Source organism: Pantherophis guttatus, chromosome 11 (assembly GCF_059756535.1).
Source record: "Pantherophis guttatus breed Tessera chromosome 11, ASM5975653v1, whole genome shotgun sequence".
Taxonomy (NCBI): domain Eukaryota; kingdom Metazoa; phylum Chordata; class Lepidosauria; order Squamata; family Colubridae; genus Pantherophis; species Pantherophis guttatus.
In genome coordinates, this window is record NC_142073.1 from 13929978 (window position 1) to 13954772 (window position 24795).

Here is a 24795-nt window from a genome sequence, read left to right on the forward strand (position 1 = left end):
CACATATGTGCGAGCAGAACCTTTACTTTTAATGTTAGGCGGTCTACAAATTTATCAAGTATTCCTTCCTCCTCACCCATGTCAGCAGCGAGAGAATAAGTAAAAGACTGGACATGGTATTATCTATCTCACTTAATACCTCGTGTTACCTAGAGGAGAAACTGTAGAGGAGAAATTATTTGAATATGATATTTGAGGTAAGATATAGTTTGCCACCCACAACTAGTAGACCACCCTTCTTCTGACTTGAAGAAGTTTCTTGGATGAGAAGCAAAATGTCTTCGAAGAAAAATCAAAGTCCTATTGCCCTTTGAAAAAGCACCTTTGGGATAGACCACCCATTCTCTTCACAAAGCTTCCCTGTCAGGATTCTGATTCCTTCAATTTTCCTTCTATCTTTTTTGAAGATAGGATCACCGTTTGTCCTCCTCTATTTATCTGTCATTTCAACAGTTCTCAAAGATTTTTTTTGACAAGTAAAAAGATTTGAACAGGACATCAGAAGCTACTTCAGTATCCTAGCATACAATTCATCTGTTTCTGGAAATTTCACTCAAAGTAAATGGGAGCTTCTGGCTTTATTTTTGTATCACTTTCATACTTCAGTCCTATCCTTTCATCATGCTTTCCGCAATCGTCTGATGAATCACATGTCTTTTGTAGAGCAAAAATAAAGGAGTTGAATAGATGTGCCTTTTCTTTCTAGCACTACCAAGGAGCTGGAATACTTTTCCTTTTCTATTTTTTAAAACTTTAATTGCTTACTGAACTCATACTCAAGCTTGGGTATACTGTTGCATTCAATACTCAATTATATATATGGATTATAAAATTGGTTATATGTAAGTGTTTGAATAAAAGAATCTTTTGACATTTTAACAACAGAAGATTATTACATTATAGGGATATTACTATGGTGTTATATACAGTAGACACATAATGAATTTAATTTATAATTAATAAAGTAACAAATGAGTTTTATGGTTGTAAGGTTGTAAGATATAAATCTATATTTATATCTATATATCTGTCATTTGTCAGATTTGTATATTCTTCAATATTCTAGTGTGGGATTTTTTCAAAGTTGTTCTTGCAAAGAAATACTGTAGTTTATTAATGCTTTAAATTTTATTTTAGTTATCTTTCACTGGGTTATAAGTTTAAAATTATGGATTCTTCGAGTATTGTGCTAAATTGGGCAGCAGGCGAGAAATATCTGAAATAAACATGATTAATCATCTGATTTGAATATAATGTGGGTTAGATGAACCTCAATCAGTGTGCCATTGTGTTAAGTATGTTCATCTGCTGGTTTGGGGAAGATTTACTCTGATTTAATTTCTCACAATTTGAAATCAGTGAATTGATTGAATATTGGACAAGCTATGCTTGTCTGAGAGGGAGTTGCAATTCCAAACTCTTTGAAGACCAAGTATTACTTTTGTATGCAAGTTGTTTTGTTAGAAGAACTTTGCACCTCAGAAATAATGAGGAGCATTAATAAATAAATCAATAAATGATCTGAAAAGGATTACCTCCCTTGATTCAAATTGGGTCATTTATTAAGACAGGGATTCAACCAGGGGTGAAATCCAGCAGGTTCTGACAGGTTCTGGAGAACCAGTAGCGGAAATTTTGAGTAGTTCGAAGAACCGGCAAATACCACCTCTGGTGGGGTGGGGTGAGGAGTAGGGTTGGAATGGGGATTTTGCAGTATCCTTCCCCTGGAGTGGGGTGGGAATGGAGATTTTGCAGTATCCTTCCCCTGCCATGCTCACCAAGCCACGCCTACAGAACCGGTAGTAAAAAAAATTGGATTTCACCACTGGAATTAAATATTAAATATAGGCCAGGAGAACAGTTGTCCGTGGTTTTTTGTTATTTCATTTTATTTTATTTTATTTTATTTGCCTTTTGTTGTTGTTGTCTTGAAGTTAAGACTGACATTGTCTGGACAAGTCCCTATAATTTTCCTGGCAAAATTTCAGAAGTAGTTTGCCCTTTCCTTCTTCCTAGGGCTGAGCGTAACTGCCCGAAGATCACCTAGCTGGGTTTATTTATAAAGAAGGACTAGAACTTACTGACTCCTGCTTTCTAGCCTTGTGTCTTAATTACTAGACCAAACTGGTTGCATATAGTTTTATTAGTGATATTTAACTTCGATGTTAATCAACTTTCATTTTTGTTATGGTCTTATTATAAATTTATTATAAATTTAATAAATAATAATAATATCTGTCCATAATGGGAGAATGGTCCTTGATTATCATTCAAAGGCAATGGGTAGCCTTCATCTCAGAAATTCATTCATTCATTCATTCATTCATTCATTCATTCATTCATTCATTCATTGTCTATCCATCGTCTGTCTGTCTGTCTGTCTCTCCTAACTTAAAAGATATGGAAGGGTTGAAAAGAAGGCAGGTAAACAGAAGCAAGCGAGGCAAAAATATAGAGGAAAGAGATTCTGGGTAATGAAATTAAACCCTAAATATATGTAATCCTAAAAAAAAAATATCCAAGATATGCTATCTGTGATGACTTCCTTAAATCCATAAAGATTGAGCATTTATAGAAACCATATTTAGAATAGAATAGAATAACAGAGATGGAAGGGACATTGGAGGTCTTCTAGTCCAACCCCCTGCTTAGGCAGGAAACCCTACACCACTTCAGACAAATGGTTATCCAACATATTCTTAAAAACCTCCAGTGTTGGAGCATTTACAACTTCTGGAGGCAAGTTATTCCACTGATGAATTGTTCTAACTGTCAGGAAATTTCTCCTTAGTTCTAAGTTGCTTCTCTCCTTGATTAGTTTCCACCCATTGCTTCTTGTCCTGCCTTCAGATGCTTTGGAGAATAGCTTGACTCCCTCTTCTTTGTGGCAGCCTTTCAAATATTGGAACACTGCTATCATGTCTCCCCTAGTCCTTCTTTTCATTAGACTAGACATTCCCAATTCCTGCAACCGTTCTTCATATGTTTTAGCCTCCAGTTCCCTAATCATCATATTTATGTTACCTAACTGTTTTTGGAAGGATGGATATTTCTAAATCTAGGTGAGCGCGGGTGGCTTTCTCCCTACAAGAAAACAGAGAACTATATAAAAAGCATATGTATCCGGTGCGTACAGCAATGATAAATTACACACAAGGCTGAAAAGTGGGAAAAAATAGAAAGAAAAGCAGTGGCCTCTTTTCTCCCCTGTTTTCTATTGGTGCTATTCATGCTAGCAAATTTGCCATAGAACTGTGAATATTTATTTAGCCTTCTTCATAATAGGGGTGTTTTTTTTTTAAAAAAAAAAAACAAACTAATGGGGAATTATTGGGGGACAATGAAAGACATTTGTAAATTAAATAGATAAGCCCGTTGGCACACAAGGGATGCTTTGTCCAAGACAAGAATTCTATTGTCCATCGCTTTCGGTTGTCAAGAGGCAGGGAGCGCAGGATTTATGAGGGTGAAACAATGATCCTTTCACAGTGCAGGCGAAGAAGCTGTGAGATTCTGTCCCTCTGCTTTTCAGCCTCTATAATCTTTTTTTTTTTTTTATCATGGAAGGACAATGTAGGATTTAACTGGTCCTTGGGTCTCAGGACTGTCCTTTTAAACACCAGGGACTGTGAAGTAATTAATATGGGGACAATAGATTTGCTTCTTTAAAAAAAGCTTCTTCTTTTTTTTTCTTTTTTTTCTTTTGGTACCTGAATTACCAGAGGTTTTAAGAATCACTACGCTTGCCACTTTGGATAAATGGTCTTCTTAAGACATGGCTTATTCACACAAGAATAAAAAGCTACAATCCTGTTTTGGAATTGGAGGAAAGACTGTTTTATTTGGCAGCGTTCAATCAAATGTTCTGGTTTTTTTTCCCCTTGGCTATCTGTTGCAACGGGACTTCTAATGCTGCAAACTTGAACCAGGACTAAGTTGTATGATTTAAAAAGAACTTATCTGATTAAAGAACATGAAAAAAAAAGAAAAAAAAACCCAACGACGAATAGATATTGTGATATCTATTCAATAATGGAATATTTATTTGAAAATTAGAGGGACGTGGTGGCTCAGTGGCTAAGATGCTGAGCTTGTTGATCGAAAGGTCCGCAGTTCAGCTGTTCGAATCCCTAGTGCCGCGTAATGGGGTGAGCTCCCATTATTTGTCCCAGCTTCTGCCAACCTAGCAGTTCGAAAGCACGTAAAAAATGCAAGTAGAAAAATAGAGACTGCCTTTGGTGGGAAGGTAACAGCGTTCCGTGCACCTTTGATGTTGAGTCATGTTGGCCACATGACCACGGAGACCCTGGAACACGGCCCCCTAGAGTCGGGAACGACTAGCACATATGTGCAAGGGGAACCTTTACCTTATTTGAAAATTACAGTTATTAGTAAAAGTTATTAGTAAGAAAATTAGTAAGAAAAATGCTAAGTCTGAACCTAGTATTGTGTGTTGCTTCATGACATCTTGAGATATGCCCACTAGATGTGGGGTTTTTTTTGTTTTTGTTTTTGTTTTTTTTTTTTGGTCCTCTCTTGACAAAATCCTTAGATAAAAATTCCCCAGACATTTCCCAGACAGCTTTTCTACAGTTCTTGAATGTTTGTAGATTTAAGTGTCACAAAGCATTTTCAGCTATATTTAATAGAGTGCTTTAAGTTGAAGCGAAGACGTTTTCAGAGATTTATTTTTTAGAAAAGGTCAGTATATACAGTAATGGTCCAAGGCAGAATTTGAAGCCACAATAAACCATGTCACAACAAAAGGAATAGTTGGAAATACTTCTGACTTTCCTAATTCTCTAGTTTGCTCTTGGAGCTGGGCAACAGGCTTCTTCAGGTTACATGTGGCAATGAATCAGTGGAAAAACTTGCCTCCAGAAGTTGTGGGTGCTCCAACACTGGAAGTTTTTAAGAAGAGATTGGATAACCATTTGTCTGAAGTGGTATAGGGATTCCTGCCTGAGTAGGGGGTTGGACTAGAAGACCTCCAAGGTTCCTTCAAACTCTGTTATTCTGTTAGTGATTCTGTTATTCAGCCTTCCATTTTTGTAGTTTTGTAGTCCTTAAAGTCTTTTGCAGACCAATGTTTCTCAACATAGGTTTGCAAAACAGTTCTCTGGCAACTTGAAGATGTATGGACTTCAACTCCCAGAATTCTGAGAGTTGAAGTATAAACATCTTCAAGTTGCCAAGGTTGAGAAACACTGCCTTAGAGATGAAACTGAGTGCCATTCCAGTAATAATGCCTATTTTGCCTTAATGTGTAGTTCAGCACCCAGAAATATTGAAGATGGGAATCCACCTAATGGACAGTTAACTCTCAGCAATAAGATTCTACTGCTGCTGTAGAATTTTTGTTTTCATGATGATGCTCCCAAGCAGGAGTGAAATCCAGCAGGTTCTGACAGATTCTGGAGAACCGGTAGTGGAAATTTTGAGTAGTTTGGAGAACTAGTAGCGGGAATTTTGAGTAGTTCGGAGAACCGGCAAATACCACCTCTGGCTGGCCCCAGAGTGGGGTGGGAATGGAGATTTTGCAATATCCTTCCCCCTGGAGTGGGGAGGGAATGGGGATTTTGCAGTATCCTTCTCCTGCCATGCCCACCAAGCCACGCCCACAGAACCGGTAGTAAAAAAAAATTGAATTTCACCCCTGCCCCCGAGCATATCTTTTATGAATGTACATTTCACTTTGAAGGTAATGGGATACTGACCTGGTTTCTATTGCTTTAATTTTGGGAACATTTTGCCTGAAAATGTATTTGCATCTGTTATTACTTAAGTCTAATTTGGGCCCAAGATGCTGTTTCTTTTCTAAAGCACACAGAGGGAAGGAAGGATAATTAAAAGTTAATTTCTTCTTTTTGGCATCTCTGTTGTTACTCTGACTTACACCTTGACTTCTGTGTCCTCCCTTTTTCTTTTCCAGAAAGTCTTGGATGATTAAATACATATCTGTGCATAAACACAAACTTTACTGGAACTGTTAATTTGCTCAAATGGATGGAATATGGTACTTTAACTGGCAACAGGCTTCCAAAGGTTGAAGGTAAGATGCTGGATAACAAAAGCTTGCATTTTTCAATTTCTGTACAGCTATAAAAATACTAGAACATTCTAAACCTACTGCAGTTTTCTCCAAGCTGCTTTCCAGATTGGTTAGGTTATAATTGTGACATTGCCAGAATGCCTGATGCATTAAATGTTGGTCCTTTATATCCAGGGAGCAAGGAGACTGACAGCAATGTTTGCTTCTTAACTGCCAAAGAGAGAAGAAAAAACATAGCACTAAACAGTGCAAAGAGCAAGAAAGATTATTAGAAGACTAGAAGCTAAAGCGTATGATGAATGGTTGAGGGAACTGGATATGTCAAGTCTTAAGAGAAGGATTAGGGGTGGCATGATAGCAGTCTTCCAATATTTGAGAGGCTTCACAGACAGGAGAGGGAGGTCAACCTATTTTCCAATGCACCAGAAGACAGGACAAGAAATAACAGGTGGAAGATCATTAAAGAGGATCCAACTAAGGAGATATTTCCTGATAGTGAGAGCAATTAATCAATGGATCGGCTTGCCTCCAGAAGTTGTGGAGTTCTCTATCACTGGAAATTTTTAAGAAGAGACTGGAAAGCCATTTGTCTGGAATGGTATGCTTGAACAGGGGGATGATCTAGAAGACCTCCAAGATACCTTCCAACACTGTGTTATTCTGTATTATGTGAAAGGAGGCTAGCATGACTCGGGGGATGAAAGCTTCAAAGGGGGGGTTATATGAAGTCCCCAGATTGCCCAGCTCTCTCCTTCTGAATGCCTCTCTCTTTTTTTTCTTTAGCTCTTTCCATTTTTCCCCCTTTGGTTCTTTTACTGATTCTCCTTTGCCTCTATAATGGTATGTGGGCAAGACTTGGGAGATTGGGCCAAGAGATGTTGCCAAGGGAATGGTCAGATAAAAGACAGCGTAGCCTGCAGATGGATAGTGGATGGGATGAGAAGTTCAGAAGAGACTTTCCCCTAGTTCCCTGAGCTCTAAAAGAGATGGGGGACAGAAAAAAAATGTACTTTCAGACTTTAAAATTCTCTCAAAACATTAGTTTACAATAAAGTAGAATTAGCTTAGCTGGTGATGATTCCTGGTGAGGCTGGCATCAGTTTTTAGAATAGAATAGAATAGAATTTTTATTGGCCAAGTGTGATTGGACACACAAGGAATTTGTCTTGCTGCATATGCTCTCAGTGTATATAAATCATCAAGAATCGTAAGGTAATGATAGTCATAGATTACAAATAAGCAATCAGGAAACAATATCAATATAAATCGTAAGGATACCAGCAACAAGGTTACAGTCATACAGTCATAAGTGGAATGAGATAGGAACAATGAGAAGATTAATAGTAGTGCAGACTTAGTGAATAGTTTGACAGTGTAGCGGGAATTATTTGTTTAGCAGAGTGATGGTGTTCGGGAAAAAACTGTTCTTGTGTCTAGTTGTTCTGGTGTGCAGTGCTCTATAGCGTCGTTTTGAGGGTAGGAGTTGAAACAGTCTATGTCCAGGATGCGAGGGTCTTTAAATATTTTCACAGCCCTCTTTTTGACTCGTGCAGCATACAGGTCCTCAATGGAAGGCAGGTTGATAGCAATTGCTTTTTCTGCAGTTCTAATTATCCTCTGAAGTCTGTGTCTGTCTTGTTGGGTTGCAGAACCAAACAGGATAGTTATAGAGGTGCAGATGACAGACTCAATAATTTTGAAGGTACGATTCTCCACACATCTCCTTTAGAGCTTGAGAAAGTGGGGTGGGTGGGTGGACAGTCTCTTCTGAGCCTCCCACCCACTGTCCAACCGTTGGACTATGCTATCTCTTATCTGACCATTTTCCATGGCACAGTCTCTTTTCCCAGTCTTCCCAGTCTTTCCAACACGAGCATATTTGCATTCAGGAAATCATGCTTGCCAAAAAAAACCCTCCTTAGATACCTTTAACATTATATTCTCATTTGAACTGAGATGCCTGTAGTAAGATTCATGCAACTCTGACATTATCATGCGGTATTTAGCAGACTCATTTATATTGTTTCATAGTCAAGACGGTGATGTTCTGCTTGATAGCGGCTTCATTTCTGTTCAAAATGTCCTTGACTGTTCATAATCTCATTTCTGGCAGCTAAATGACAGGCTTTGTGAAATTTCTTAGGGAAGGATATAAAAAAAAAACTGGCCAGAAAGGCAAGTGTGTATGCCTTTCAATCAAGAGCTAAGGCAAACTGGAGCAATTAGAATCACAGGTCAATAAACCCCATTTGATAGTCAAACAGATAGACGTTTGTTTTAATGTGTGTTGAGTATCTACAGAGTTAAATAATCTCATATTAAGGACATCTGCAAAGTCACAAATGACTCAGTAGAGCATATTATTATGCACATTGCATAATTATTATGCACATTAGCACATTGCTAATAGGGAGCTATTGCTTCTAGCTATTAAAGTCCATAAACATTTTTTTTTAAAAAAATCATGAACTTCATCATTTTTTTAAAAAAAGGATTTTTAAAAAATTATATCAGATCTTTCCATGATTGATTGATTGATTGATTGCACATTTCTGTTGTTGTGTACTGCTTAGAAGTACGAAGTATTGTGTGTGGTTTAATGACATTTCAAATAAGTACTTTCAGAGAAATCCATAAATTAAGGCTAGGACATCTGTAAAACAACTATGATGGATTTCCTATGTTTACACAGAAATGTGTCAGTAGTTAAAAGAATAAAGAAGATGAATAAATAAATGAAAATAAGCAGAACTGACACGAACCATGCTTTCCTTAATCCATATTATATCCTAAGGACCACTTAAAATATGCAGTGTTAAGCAGGAGCTAGGAGCTAGTGTGGGGTCTCTATATTACAAAGCATTTACTTTTTTAATTCATAAGTCTCAGGATTCTGATTTGCTTGAGTTCATTACTTGGAGCCTTAATACATATTCTTCTAAATCTTTTAGAATTGCAGAATCCTGAAGCAAAATAGAAATACTTTAAAGTGGATATAGTAGATTAAAATTATATTTTTTTAAAAAAAAATGTAACCGTGGAAGTAGCCTCCTAGTAAAACAAATCTGCCACAAACAAATTCAAAAGCAGCAATTGCAATGCCAAATATTTTAGAAAAACAGGTGTGATATGTATGAATATCTTCACCTTTGTAGAAAGAAATACAACATGAAGTACGAATCAGCACTGGGAATGTATGCTTGAAATTCTCTTGAAAAACAGTCTCTTTTGCAAAGGAAGAAAACTTTGGAGAAATAGCCAGTCAAATTAAGCATTTTCAAGCTCGCTCTCTCAATCATCTTTGATTTTGTTCTATAGTCTACTTGCCACCAAGTATTTTTTCTTCTTCTTCTTCTGCCTAGCTGAAGCAGAGAAAAGGCTAGCGGCAACGTAATGGTTGGCCCCTGGTGTGCACCTAAGGAGGGCTTTTATTTCTTTGGAAACTCTATAAAAGGGTTCTAGAGATACAATAAGGGAGTAGAAGGAAATAGAAATAATTTGCCAGGTTTTGTACCCCATCACTTCAAAACAGGAGATATAAATGCATTTTTTTGTGTGTGTTTTCTTTCTCTCTTCAGTGGCCTTGGTTTGAGAATCTATTTTAGTCAGCAGGGGGAGATAATGGATGCACGATCCGCAGCCTTGAAAAGTCAATATGGTATTTGGCAAATAGAAAAATATTATCTAGTTTCTGTGGGCTGCCTGGACATCCATCATTATGGAGTGCATGGAGGGAAGATCCAAAAGTCATAGTAAATACATGTCTTTATTAGACCCCAGCAAAATGCCACATCAAAGTGAGTTTCCTGGAATGCTCTATTTTCATTAAACAACAACAACAACAACAACAACACCTCTAGGGGAAGGAGAACACAAAGTAGGACAGGAATGCCATGGAGATTTTAGAGAGACTTGCTGAGTGAAATTGAAATCCCTACAGACTGTAGGCTCATGAAGCTGAGCCCAAAGTGGTGGAGTCATGATGACAGTTCTGTTAGCTTGTCAGTGATTGATTCACAACTCTTTGCCAATGGATGTCTCTCTCCCCCCTCTCTCCACCTCTTTCTCCCCATAGCTATCAACCTATCGAGCTATCTGATTATCTATCATCTATCTATCTATCTATCTATCTATCTATCTATCTATCTATCTATCTCTCCATCCATTATCTATCTCTCTCTCTCTCCATCCATCATCCATCTATCTATCTGTCTGTCTGTCTGTCTGTCTGTCTGTCTGTCTATCTATCATATCTCTCTCCATCCATCATCTATCTATCTATCTATCTATCTATCTATCTATCTATCTATCATATCTCTCTCCATCCACCATCTATCTATCTATCTGTCTGTCTGTCTGTCTGTCTGCCTGTCTGCCTATCTATCTATCTGTCTGTCTGTCTGTCTGTCTGTCTGTCTGTCTGCCTGTCTGCCTATCTATCTATCTGTCTGTCTATCTATCTCTCCATCCATCTATCTATCATCTCTCCATCCATCCATCATCTGTCTGTCTGTCTGTCTGTCTGTCTGTCTGTCTGCCTGTCTGCCTGTCTATCTATCTGTCTGTCTGTCTGTCTGTCTGTCTGTCTGTCTGTCTGCCTGCCTGTCTGCCTATCTATCTATCTGTCTGTCTATCTATCTCTCCATCCATCTATCTATCATCTCTCCATCCATCATCTATCTATCTATCTATCCATCTATCATCTATCTATCTATCTATCTATCTATCTATCTATCTATCTATCTATCTATCTATCTATCTCATATGGCTATCTCATATTATGATTCATGGGATGCAAAAAATCTTCACTTGAAATATCTCATTGTTTGAGAAACCTCCTGTTTCTAGAATTTTAAAACAGAGATGCTGTTTTCATTCTGAAAAATTGTAGAGCAAGGAAGAAAAAGGAATTTGTCAGGCCTTCCTCCAGACACTGAACAGGTTCAAGCAGGAGTTAGTCCCCAGAAGTATTCTATTGATTTTCTTGGGTATTTTAAACTTGAAAGCCGAAGGAAATTGCAGTGGATGTAATGCTGTTTCTTGCCTAAGTGATTCTGGACGTTCGCATGGCCACATATTGCTATCGTTCTCTCCACTCCCACAAAGGAAAAGCAAATAAACCTTGTTTACATTGACTGGCATATAAACCTGAGTGTCTATATGGCATTTGCATTTTCCATTTTCAATCCCATCTTGTGGTGGTGGTGGTGGTGCTTCTGTTTGAAAAGATTTCCTCTCCTGCTGTGCTCACTCAGAAAAGAAATTTCCTGTTTCAATATCTAAATCATCAAAGCTCACTGAAAGGTGAAATATTCACATGCAAATATTATCATCCAGGCAAAAAGTACTGCATCAAATTCACTAAATAAGCACTCCATGTATGGATTTGGCTCAAGAAATAGTTCTTGATGTCTTCCTTAGGACTTAGGGGAAGCCAGGAGACATTCTGGACATTTGAAGAGATGATTGCATGATGAACTTAATCCTTTAAAATGCACACATGTGCATAACTTCTGCATAGTTCAGTTTCTGTGTCAAAGCCAAAGCTAGTTCTCTATTGTAAAATGGGGAGTGCCGCAAGGGTCGGTCCTCTCGCCCCTCCTGTTCAACATTTATGTGAAGCCGCTGGGTGAGATCATCCGTGGTTTTGGGGTGAAGTGTCATCTGTACGCTGATGATACTCAGCTGTACATCTCCACCCCAGACCACCCCAACGATGCCCTTGATGTGATGTCCCGCTGCCTGGAGGCCGTGCGGGCCTGGATGGGGAGGAACAGGCTCAGACTCAACCCCTCCAAGACCGAGTGGCTGTGGCTTCCGGCGCCCCGATATAGTCAGCAGGTGCCATCGCTGACTATTGGGGGTGAATCTTTGCCCCCCACAGAGAGGGCTCGCAATCTGGGTGTCCTTCTGGACGCATGGCTGTCTTTAGAAGAGCATATGACGGCCGTGGCCAGGGGGGCCTTTTATCAGGTTCGCCTGATTCGCCAGTTGCAGCCCTTTCTGGATCGGGACGCCCTGCGCACGGTCACTCACGCCCTTGTCACCTCCCAGCTGGACTATTGTAATGCTCTCTACATGGGGCTCCCCTTGAAGAGCACTCGGAGGCTCCAATTGGTCCAGAATGCGGCCGCGCAGGTGGTTATGGGTGCAACTCGTTGCGCCCATGTGACACCCCTCCTGCGCGAGTTGCACTGGCTCCCAGTGGTCTTCTGGGTGCGATTCAAGGTGTTGGTTACCACCTTTAAAGCGCTCCATGGCATAGGACCCGGGTACCTTCGAGACCGACTTCTGCCACCAATAGCCTCCCATCGACCAGTCCGCTCCCACAGAGAGGGTCTCCTCAGGGTGCCATCGGCCAAGTTATGTCGGCTGGCGACACCCAGGGGGAGGGCCTTCTCTGTGGGAGCCCCAGCCCTGTGGAATGAACTGCCCCCGGAAATACGTAAGATCTCCGACCTCCAGGGTATTTAAAATTTTTGGGATTTTAATTGGAGCCTAATTATTTAATGATTTTAAATTTTAATCGTTGTTTTGTTCTGTGTTTTTAAATAGGCTGTACACCGCCCTGAGTCCTATAGAAATAAAATTATTATTATTATTATTATTATTATTATTATTATTATTATTATTATTATTATTATTAAAAAAAAAGGCTTTAGGACTCTTAATAGGAAAGCCAGAACTTGGCTTGGCAGGAAGAGGGGAATAAATGACAATCACACGAGGGTAAATGGCTCGAAAATCTAATATGTGCATAATATCAGAAAACAGCTTTACTTATTTCCCTCGATAAGCTTTATTATGTCTCTATTAATTTACTAATTATTTACATTTTTTTTCTCCCAAGCTCGCATAAATGAATTTCTAATCAGAAATCCTAGCGATCGCAAAATATGATAGCAATTTTGGTAGCTCTATGCTTCTCTGCATATAAATAAGATTTAGGAGATGAAAAGAAGATAACACTTTTCAATCTTGTGTGTTCTTTCACTTCAGCAATCTTTTTTTTTTTTTTTTTTTTAAAGAAGCTAGTAAATGGAAGATGGAACATAGAGATTATGTCATTTAGATAAGGAAATTGAACTGGTTTTCTGCTGAAGTCAAGGTCCCATCCATTCAATCAGTTTGGCATGGTATGGAAATGTGTTCTAGATTTTTCCAAAGTTGTTTAGATGTTGTTGTTTGTTGAGGTCCAAATACCATTGAAATGTCTCTTTTATCCAAAACATTGACTATCATTCTATTTCTACACAACAGTAAAGTCTTAGGATCACAGGATCACAGCTCAGTCAAGGTTGCCCAGAAAAGGATGATAAAGTTTTATGCTGTTGCTCCAATTGTTTATCTCTAGTCTATCCTAAGACTATTCTTTCACATCTAGGCCACACTAAACATGGTATTAATTACATACTTATTTGCTGATTTATTCATGCAATAAGCAACAGCTCTCCCAAGTGAAATTTTGTTGTTGTTAGTTGCGAAGTCATGTCCGACCCATTGCGACCCCATGGACAACGTTCCTCCAGACTTTCCTATCCTCTACCATCCCCTGGAGTCCATTTAAGCTCATGCCGACTGCTTCAGGGACTCCATCCAGCCACCTCATTCTCTGTCGTCCCCTTCTTCTTTTGCCCTCAATCTTTCCCAGCATTAGGCTCTTCTCCAGTGAGTCCTTCCTTCTCATTAGGTGGCCAAAATATTTGAGTTTCATCTTCAGGATCTGGCCTTCTAAAGAGCAGTCAGGGTTGATCTCCTCTAGGACTGACCAGTTTGATCGCCTTACCAAGTGAAATACAGTGTCTTATTTTACAAAGTTGATGCTGAAAAGGAACTGTCTGCTATTAATTATATTGCCAGGAAAGTCTGCTAAGCTTAATGATAAATAAGACTGTACAATTCCAGGAGTGTTATTAACTGTTTTTGTCAATAAGGGCACATTATTGTCTTAGAGTTCTCTTAGATTTAATTGTTCTGTATTGTATAGTATTATCAGTATGTGAATTGATTTCTAATAATATTTAGTACATTGATGTGTTGAATTAGTGACTGTGTGTTGTGTAGACTGTAGTGACTGAAAGATGCATATGTATTTTGCTTTTGTTGATAATTAAGATTGCATCAGGTATTTAAACTTTTATTTTATTTTGATTGTAAATATATTTTTTAAATAAACTAAACATAGGTTTAGCATTAGTATTGGTATTAGTAGGAAATTCTATACACAGGAAACTACAATTACAGTAGTGTTGAAGGGAGCAGAATTTGTCATGGCAAGTTTTGGAAATTCTGAGTTTGATTCCAAACAACCAACAGCTGAAAAAGCTAGCTCAAAATTAATCCAAGTTGCCATTTTCTGAAAATACTGATTATTTCACTATGATTAGTTTTTTTATGGTCTTATGATTGTTATATTTATTGGTTTTCTTGTTGTTCTGAGCCAGCAGAGTGTTAAATGGGCAGCCATATTTTAAGTAAATAAATAAATGTTCTAGAGAAAAGGTAGCCAGTTGTTCTGGCATCTGGGGACTTTTAAAGCTGTTTGCAAAGCCACATGCCGCTGTAATGCATCAGTGTTTCCCTTAGAAAATATTCTGTTTATCAGCAGGACCTTATTCATAGAAATTATGGAAATCAGAGTTGAAAAGAAAGCAAATCACACTCCCTCTTCTGTTCACAATCCAAATTAAAAGCATTCAAAAGAGAGGGGTATATATTCCATGCTTAACATAGCTTCTACTTGGACCCTATCATCTCCTTAGTTGACTAAGCAATTCCAGTTTTAAATTGCTCTTACAACCAGGAAGATTCTCCTAATGTTTGGCCGATATTTTCCACCTAAGGTAAAGGTAAAGGTTCCCCTTGCATATATGTGCTAGTTGTTCCCGACTGTAGGGGGCCGTGTTCCAGGGGTGAAATCCAGCAGGTTCTAACAGGTTCTGGAGAATCGGTAGCGGAAATTTTGAGTAGTTCAGAGAACTAGCAAATAGCACCTCTGGCTGGCCCCAGAGTGGGGTGGGAATGGAAATTTTGCAATATCCTTCCCCCAGGAGGGGAGGGAATGGAGATTTTGCAGTATCCTTCCCCTGGAGTTGAGTGGGAATGGAGATTTTGCAATATCCTTCCTCTGCCATACCCACCAAGCCACGCCCACAGAACCAGTAGGGAAAATTTTTGGATTTCACCCCTGCTGTGCTCATCTCTGTTTCTAAGCAGAAGAGCCAGCTCTGTCTGAAGAGGTCTCCGTGGTCATGTGGCCGGCATGACTAAACGCCAAAGGCGCATGGAACACTGTTACCTTCCCACCAAAGTCCCTATTTTTCTACTTGCATTTTTTACTTGCTTTCGAACTGCTAGGTTGGCAGAAGCTGGGACAAGTAACGGGAGCTCACCCCATTGTGCAGCACTAGGGATTCGAACTGCTGAACTGCCGATCTTTAGATTGACAAGCTCACCATCTTAGCCACTGAGCCACCACATCCGCTATTTTCCTCCTGGAATTGGAATTTTATAGTCTCTAGGTCTCGGAAATAGAATATTGGTCTTGGCTATCTATTTAGACTCCTTCAGGTACTTTAAGAGCCCTATCATATAATCCTGCAGTTTTCCCTTCTCAAAAGTAACCCCCCACAACTATTCTTATAGTACCTGAGCATCCTTGGTGGATGCAAAAAACTTGCAGATATCAGCTTTATCAAATTAGAATATCACTTGTGGTCTTGATTGTGTTCTGTCTGAATTCTTCTTCAACTGTCCTGAGTCCCCAGAACTGGAGACAGTACCCAATGCAGAGTCTGACCAGCATAGAATCAATAGTCAATAGAATACCATAATTGGGCAGTTATTCTTCATAAAGAAAAGAGAATATCCATTGACAAAAATGTATGCCATTGGATACTTAAGAAATAAGATTTCTTTTTAAAGAAAACAGTTGACAAATAACTAGATAGGCCTTCTTAAACAGCGAGCATTCCATTACTAATCTAGAACTTGGATTGAAAAGAGTCTTTTTAATGGTGGGAATATCTACATTTACAGTCAAAGGACAATGTTCTCACTTGCTTCCTGACAACATACTGCTGCTCTGTTTTATTGCAACAATAGTGTCAGTATTCTTTGGTCCTGTGGATGAAAGGATGTTTCAAAGCCCCCACAGAATAGTATATATTATTTATAATGCAGCTCCATCCTAATCCTTCAGTTATATTATCTACCTACCTACCTAATCTGTCTGTCTGTCTATCTATCTGTCTCCATCTATCTATCTCTATCCACCCATCTAGATCCTCCTCCTCCTCCTCCACCGCCTCCTCCTCCTCCTCCTTCTTATCATCATCATCATCATCATCATCATCATCATCATCATCATCATCTTGTAGAGAAACATACCACACTATGTCAAAGTTCCAAATTTCATGGACATGAACAAAAATATTTCTTTTCTCAGAATGAAGGTTATTTCTGATATTTCTGGCAGAGGAGCAGATTTCTTACACCCACTGTGGCTGCAGAAGAAAAGGTTCTTGGTGACCCCAAAACCCAGCTGGCTGGCTGGCTGGCTGGATAGATAGATAGATTCGTAGGTAGGTAGGTAGAGATAGAGATAGAGATAGAGATAGAGAGAGCGAGAGATAGATAGATAGATAGATAGATAGAGAGAGAGAGAGAGAGAGAGAGAGAGAGAGAGAGAGAGATAGATAGATAGATAGAGAGAGAGAGAGAGAGAGAGAGAGAGAGAGACAGAGAGAGAGAGAGAGAGAGAGAGAGAGAGAGAGAGAGAGAGAGAGAGAGAGAGAGAGACATAGACATAGAGATATTTATTCTCCTCTTCCTTATTTCATTTTACAACAGGACTGTTCTACTCAGTCGGTAAGCACAAGTACTATCCCTCCCAAGTGAGACCAATTCCAGTTGAAAGAACAACTACATTTAACAACTTTGTCCACCTAGTTATATAGGCACTGATTTTCTCAGGTCATCCAACCAAAGAGACCCTCCATGTTCAGACAATCTGTCTCCACAAAAGGGATTTTCTATATATGCAGAGGGGCACATAATGCTGGGGAATGACTCTTCTCCTGTCAGCTTCTTCCATCTCTTTAGCTTAATCTATCATCATGGGATTTCAAAGAAGGTTAAATTTGACATGTGACCTGCAGAATTACAACCCCTGAAATGTGTTAGTTCCTGCTAGTATTTCTTGAATAGAGTCAAAGGGGAATAACAGCAAGAAAGCAAACGACTGAAGTTTTAAGGACAGGAAGAGCTACTGTGTTTAGAAAATTTATGATTCAGAAAACATATGTAAATACATGAGTTAAGCTTCTGACTCTGGTTCTTGCATAGAGAAAAAAAACCCATAAATAAATCCCAAGGACAAGAAAACATTAAAGGACAGGACACATGTGTATAATAAATACACATAAATGTCACTCTACCTCTGACTGAGATTATAAATCAGACGAATCAGAAAGACAGGATGCTTTAAAAGACAGGAACTAAATTAAACAAGAAATCCATCAATATTCCAATTTTTCAAAACAACGAAGGGGTAATTTGTTTGTGTGTACAAGGGCACATTCAGAAATCTCATGGTAGATTTAGAAAATGGCCAGAGTCTGCTTTGGCTTACAGTCTAGGCATAAGTAAGTTCTTCAATAAATCACACACATATCAGCAGAGACTGCTTTAGTAAAAGACATGGCTTCACCTATTTTGTGCTTCTTAAAACAATTGTTGGATTTACCGTATTTTTCGGCGTATAAGACGCTCCGGAATATAAGACACACCTACCTTTTTTGGGTGAGAAAAACAAGAAAAAGAAATTTGCGTTATCAACATAGCTAGTTGATGAAGCACATTTATAAAAAAAACACCTGGAGAAATTTTACTCCAAATGAAGGGGAGAAATGGGGAGTTTGTCTCTTGAATTTATCTAGCCCTAAATGCAATTGTGAATTTGCAAATAATGCTTTCTTTAAATGTTGCACAAACACACTGCAGCAACCCTGCATAGCAGGAAAAAACAAACAAACCCAGAGCATCTATACAACACCTTCCAACAAAAAGTATATCCATGAAACTTCATCAAAAATTGCCTGATCCGTCAACCCAATTTAACACAACCAATACAAGCCGTAAAAAAATAACACTGCCACACATCAAAAAAACATCTCAGAAACTACTAAAAGACCATTAGAAACCCATGAAATCAGAGTAGTACACAAGCCAACTAAAGCCCTCCAAAACATCTATCATATTTCATTTCCATGTTTTTTTATCTAACCATTGATAAAATAAGTCCCATATCTTATAATATTGTTTATCTTCTTGTTCTCTAATTTCAAATGTCAATTTACTAATACAAGAATTGTAGAATTATATAAAATATAACATAAAAATGTATTATTATTGGATCGATTTAGGATGATGAAATGAATGTTATAATATAAATTAATTCAAATTTTAGAATATTTTGTACAAAATGAGAGAAGAACAGCTATAGTCAAATATATGATTAATGAGGACAATAATACATAGATATATATTAGATTGATAATGTAAGAATTTAGGTAAACTGTAAGCTATGAATATGGTGAAGATGCACAAAAGACTTGTAACCAACCGACACACTGTGTGTAATTGAGGATGGTTTTATGTTTTTATGTATGTTTGTTTAAAAATAAAAATAATTTATTTCAACAAAAAAAAAAGCCCTCCAAAACATCCAAAGTAAACCAGCCAAAAGACATTTTGAAAATTCTTTAATTTCACAACATATGGACTAGACCTAACCGTATTTTCAACCGGGAAACTATGGCCATCCTAGATCAAGCCAAGTCCAAAACACTAGGGAATTTCTAGAAGCCTTGCACTCTGACAAATTAGTCAACAATGGACACATAGACATAAACATACTGTACATACTGTGCAAAAGAGATAATCAACAAGCCAAAATGGGAACAGAAAGACCAAAACACCTCCTCACCAGCAATCAACACCCAGATGAGCATAGGTTAATTCCAGTGGTGTGTTTCAAATTTTTTTACTACTGGTTCTGTGGGTGTGGCTTGGTGGGCGTGGCTTGGTGGGCGTGGCAGGGGAAGGATCCTGTAAAATCTCCATTCCCTCCCACTCCAGGGGAAGTATACTGCAAAATCCCCATTTCTTCCCAATCAGCTGGGACTTGGGAGGTAGATAATAGATGCGGGCGGGGCCAGTCAGAATTTTTACTACCGTTTCTCCGGTAGTAGAACCCTGGAGTGGGGAGAGTGTTGAGGGTAAAACTTCCCTCTGCATAGTAGGCAATAGACCGGACAGCAAAGAGATACGTTGCTGGTTAAACACACAGATGCTCACAGACTCTGAACGGTGGGAAAAAAAAACATTCTTTACTCTTAGTGAAAAAACAAACTTGGTTTCTCAAAACAATGATAACACGTCTTCCAATAATCACTCTCCAACACAAAACATAGTTTGCTTACAGTTCTCTTCAATCACACACAGTCCCTCTTCAGGAGATCAATCATCAAATAGCAGGAGCAGGAGCTCCCGGGCTTCCTGTCTACTTTTATGGCTGCCTGATAATAGCACAGCCAATCATTCTTCTCATATCATTTAAAGTCACAAACATAGTTTTTCTATATATTACCTACCCAACCGTAGGATAAATATCCAACAGAGAGAATGGAGATTTTACAGGATCCTTCCCCTGCCATGCCCACCAAGCCATGCCACGCCCACCAAGCCATGCCGCGCCCACCAAGCCACACCCACAGAACCGGTAGTAAAAAAATTTGAAACCCACCACTGGACAAGACATTCATAAACATCTCTTGGCCTAAGCAACTAAATAAGTAACACAAACAAACACACATCCTTTTCTAAATGGAAATAAATAGTCTTTAATACTGAGATTTCTGCTCAGTATGACTTCCAAAGGTTTTTCACCCTTTGGTTCATACAATGGTGAGCATTTCCTCCCCCCCCCCACAATTAACAGTTTGCACAAACTCCAGACTGGAGAAGACTATTAATCATTTCTTCCTAAGAACAAGACTGCTTTTTTTTTTTTAAATTTGATTTATATGCCGCCCTTCTCCGAAGACTCAGGGCGGCTTACAATGTGCTCAGCAATAGCCTTCATCCTTTTGTATATTTATACAAAGTCAGCTTATTGCCCCCACAAACTGGGTCCTCATTTCACCTACCTTAGAAAGGATGGAAGGCTGAGTCAACCTTGAGCCTTGGCGAGATTCGAACCCTGCAGTAATTGCAGGCAGCTGGTCTTAATAACCAGCTTAATAACAGGGTGCCTTAAACCCATGTACTACTAAGGCTCTTCAAGGTTCACCAATGATTCTTTTAAATGAATTATTTGCTTGTGGCAAGAAAAAGCACCAGAGGTCAAATGTTCTCCTGCACCCACCCACCAGCAGATGTTTAGATAGAGGAAAAGACAAACTTATGATATATTCAAATGTTTACTTACCCACTGGTGCTAGTAACTTTTGTGGGTGTGCTCTCTAACCGACGATTCAGTCTCCAAGAAGCTCCAGTCATGTCCTTATTTTTTTTCTTGGGACGACAAGAGCAATTTGTAAATCTAAAAACAAAACAAAAAGTAAAGTGCAAACTGTTAAAAGGATGGGGAGCAAAACTGTGGAGAACAAATTAATTAAGAGCTGTATTAATTCCTAATTGATAGGAAAATGCTCTGCATTTTTGGTGGCTTCGACAGCCCTGATGCTTATTCACCTAAAAGTCAGAATTTGAGATTTACACTGCTGTTTGGAATCGCTACATATTTGGATTAGAGCTGGACAGATCATAAATTACAATGATTTTTTTTTTTTTTTGCTATAGTATATTTGTGTTGTTTGCAGAGTGCATGCAAAAAGGAATGTTCTTAGGCTAAGTCTGACCTTGAACAAAAGATGCATAAGAACTGGGTGAATATAAGTGACAAAAAGACAGTTGCTTGATATGGATTATTTCCTCCCGGGTCCCATCTACAACCTCATATAACATCAAGCAGAACTGGAAGCTGAATGGGCAAAAGGGATGGCAATATTGAATTTTGAGTACAATGTGAATTATGAATTTTCCACTTGGTTCTGAGTTGCCCAAGTACACAATTATTATTTTAGAATAAATTTCCCCCAAGAGCCTTGTCATTATTTCAAATGATATTGTCAATCACTCTGTTCCATAATAAGCCTACTTTTTTTTTGGTGTTTAATGCTGCTTGGTTTGCTATTCCAGCAGAGTTTATATTTAAAAACAGACAGCTGGTATCACATTTATCTCAAGAGCATCTCCCTGAGGGCAGCAAAGGAACGTTAAAACCATTTACAACCATTTTTCATTTCCTGAACCTTTTAGTCTTCCTTTCTCCCCCCACCCTTGTTTTCCCTTAAGACTATTTCTATGTCATTTCAGTTTGGGGGCTGTTTTGCTTCTGTTACGTGTTTAAATTGGGCTTTACTCGCTCCACGCTGCTCATACCTGCAAATTAAATGGAGACTGAAGAAACAGAATAACTGTGGCAATCGGATATAAATAATACAGCATCTTTCTCTCTCTTGTCAAAGCTAGTGCAAAGCCTGGGAGAGATGCCACCATGCTTTCACAGCATAATTGAGATAGTGGTGGGATCATGCATCTTACCCACCACTCCATTACTGATGTGCGCTGATCGGCTAAAGATCCAGTCGTCAGAAAGAAATTCACAAGCACAGATGGTTCTGTGCACCAGAAACCATCAGTGCCACAAAGAAGTTCAGTAACTCTCCTGAAACAAACTCTTTTGGTGCTTGAACCACTCAATGTGTGCAGGAATCTATATGAAGAGCTTTAGAATCACATTCTTTGCACTTTATAATTGGGGAAGTTCTTAGCCTAAAAGGCATATAATAAGAGATTGCTCTCTCTCTCTTGTATTTTCCTTTGTTCTAATTGCCATCTTTATAAAATGCCTAAGAGCAGGGGTGCTATTCAGCAGGTTCTGACAGGTTCTGGAGAACTGGTAGCGGAAATTTTGAGTAGTTCGGAGAACCGGCAAATACCACCTCTGGCTGGCCCCACAGTGGGGTGGGAATGGAGTTTTTGCAATATCCTTCCCCCAGGAGTGGGCTGGGAATGGAGATTTTGCAGTATCCTTCCCCTGCAGTGGGGTAGGAATGGAGATTTTGAGTATCCTTCCCCTGCCAATGCCCCTGCCCAGCTCCTGCCAAGCTACAGTTCAAAAGCATGCAAACTCAAGTAGATAAATAGTTACCACTGTAACTATAATACCGTATTACTATTATTCTTCTCTTCCTTACTAGTATCTATCTCTTCCCACTTATTACTATAACCATGTTGCTTGTATCTTTCAATTATATTGTTTTTATTTGTTTCCTAGTGTGATTTGATAGCTTATTAGTAACCTTGACTATCACTACCCGTGTTTTCCTGAAAATAAGATCCTGTCTTATATTTTTTTGAACCCTAAAATAAACACTTGGCCTTATTGCCATGCACTCAAAAGTCCGATTGGGCTTATTATCAGGGGACGTCTTATTTTGGGGAAAACAGGATAAGTGTTGTATCTTTTTATTCTTGATGAATGTATTTTATTCTCCTTATGTACACTGAGAGCATATACACCTAAGACAAATTCCTTGTGTGTCCAATCACACTTGGCCAGTAAAGAATTCTGTTCTGTTCTGTTCTGTTCTGTTCTGTTCTGTTCTGTTCTGTTCTGTTCTACCCTACCCTACCCTACCCTACCCTACCCTACCCTACCCTACTCTACTCTACTGTACTCTCTTCAGTGGGAAAGTAACAATACTTTGCGCTCTCTCAGTGGCCATGAAATGGAGATGAGCACTGCCTCTACAGTTGGCAACAACTAGTGGAATAAAATCCCCAGGGATTCCTTTACCTTTTTTTAAAAAAAAACGTGGTGGCATATTCATGTTTTTTTTTTAAACTCAATAATGTTTTACTTACTTTGGTATTTTATTTTTTAAGGGAAAAAACAAGCTGCAGGCTAGCAGATTATTAATATGTTTGATAATGTAGCACTGGTCAAAGTGGTCTTAATTTGCCTAATCATGTTCAATTTAGTAAATACATAAATCTAGTTAAGATACATAGGGCTATTCTTCATCCCTTAGGCCATCCTTTAAAAATCCTTAATGGTTCAATTATATAATGTAGGTTCTATATTAAAGCCATAATCTCTGTCCATTTTCCTTCTGACAGCTTTCTGCTAGCGTGTTAAATTTATTTCTTCATTCCCTACTTGTTTTGAGTCTCATCTTCTCCAGCTAACTTTATCGTTACGCCCTTAACAGAGAATATTTACATTGTCAGCTAATCAGAATCACCTCGAACTCTGAGATGTGTGGCATATAAATTAAATAAATAAATAAAATGTCAGCTAAGGTAGGGATCTCTTTTGTTCTAGTATCTTGATTCCAAATACCTGCAAACTCATTCATGGTTATTTGGGAGCAACACTGCACTGCAGTGTTCAGATAATCAGAATCACCTCGAACTCTGAGATGTGTGGCATATAAATTAATTAAATAAATAAAATGTCAGCTAACGTAGGGATCTCTTTTGTTCTAGTATCTTGATTCCAAATAACTGCAAATTCATTCATGGTTATTTGGGAGCAACACTGCATTGCACAAATGTTCTAGAATGTTTCAGAAAGTTAAATGAGCTTTTAGTCTCCTGGAGTTATTATCATGTAATGCGCCATTGGCTATTAAATACCTGTAAAGGAGGCGTCTTGACACATGTCACACCATAAATATACTCCTAGATATATTGGAAGGGAAGAGGAGGCTCTACTACAAAGATGATTAGCGGGCTGGAGGTTAAAACATGAAGAATGGTTGCAGGAATTGGGTATGTCTAGTTGAATGAAACTAGAAGCATTTGAAATGTGGATTTACAGACGGCTGTTACTCATAAACTGGGTTAACAAAATCAGAAACGAGGAGGCAATAAGCCACCTTGGGAAAGCAAAGGGAAATCATCCAAGCCATTAAAAAGCAAACGTTAGATTATGGACATGTGATGCGACACTCAGAAAAATATGGCATCCTTCACTTACTCATCCAGGGAAAGATTGAAGGCAAACGAGGTCCAGGCAGAAGAAGAATATCATGGCTTCAAAACCTAAGGGACTGGTTCGGACAAAACTCAGCAGTATTTTTTCTTGTGGCTGTTGACAAAAATAGGATTGCCAACATGATCGCCAACGTCCAATGACAGAAATTGCACAAGAAGAAGAAGTTGAACTAAAAGAGGAACTAGGGGTTACATGATAGCAGTGTTCCAATAGTTGAGGGGACACCCCAAAGAAGAAGGTGTCAACCTATTTTCAAAAGCACCAGAAAGCAAGTCAAGAAACAATGGATGAAAAATAATCAAGGAGAGAAGCAACCTAGAACTAGAGAAAATTCCTAACAGTGAGAACAATGAACCAGTGTAACAGCTTGCCTTCATAAATGGTGGGTGCTCCATCATGGGAGGCTTTTAAGAAGAGACTGGACAGCCACTTGTCTGGAGTGGTACAGAGCCTCGTGCTTGAGTAGGGAGTTGGACTAAAAGATCTCCAAGGTCCCTTCTAATGCTGGTATTCTGTTATTCTGTTACTGTAAGAACCCCATTTTCATGGATAAGTCAACGATTCTCAAATTACATTTTAGTCTATGTCCTGGATCATGTGATTTAAAGTGGAG

The 24795-nt window shown here is 38.7% G+C and overlaps 1 protein-coding gene across 2 annotated transcripts in view; it reads left to right on the forward strand.

Moving 5' to 3' along the window:
* The window catches only part of CDH11 (cadherin 11), a 143242-nt gene that overhangs the window by 59466 nt on the left and 58981 nt on the right, over positions 1-24795 (forward strand). For both annotated transcript variants that reach the window (XM_034425374.3, XM_087877104.1), the window contains exon 2: positions 5933-6052. The gene's annotated coding sequence lies outside the window, so the exon portion shown is untranslated. The remainder of the gene's footprint in view (positions 1-5932; positions 6053-24795) is intronic.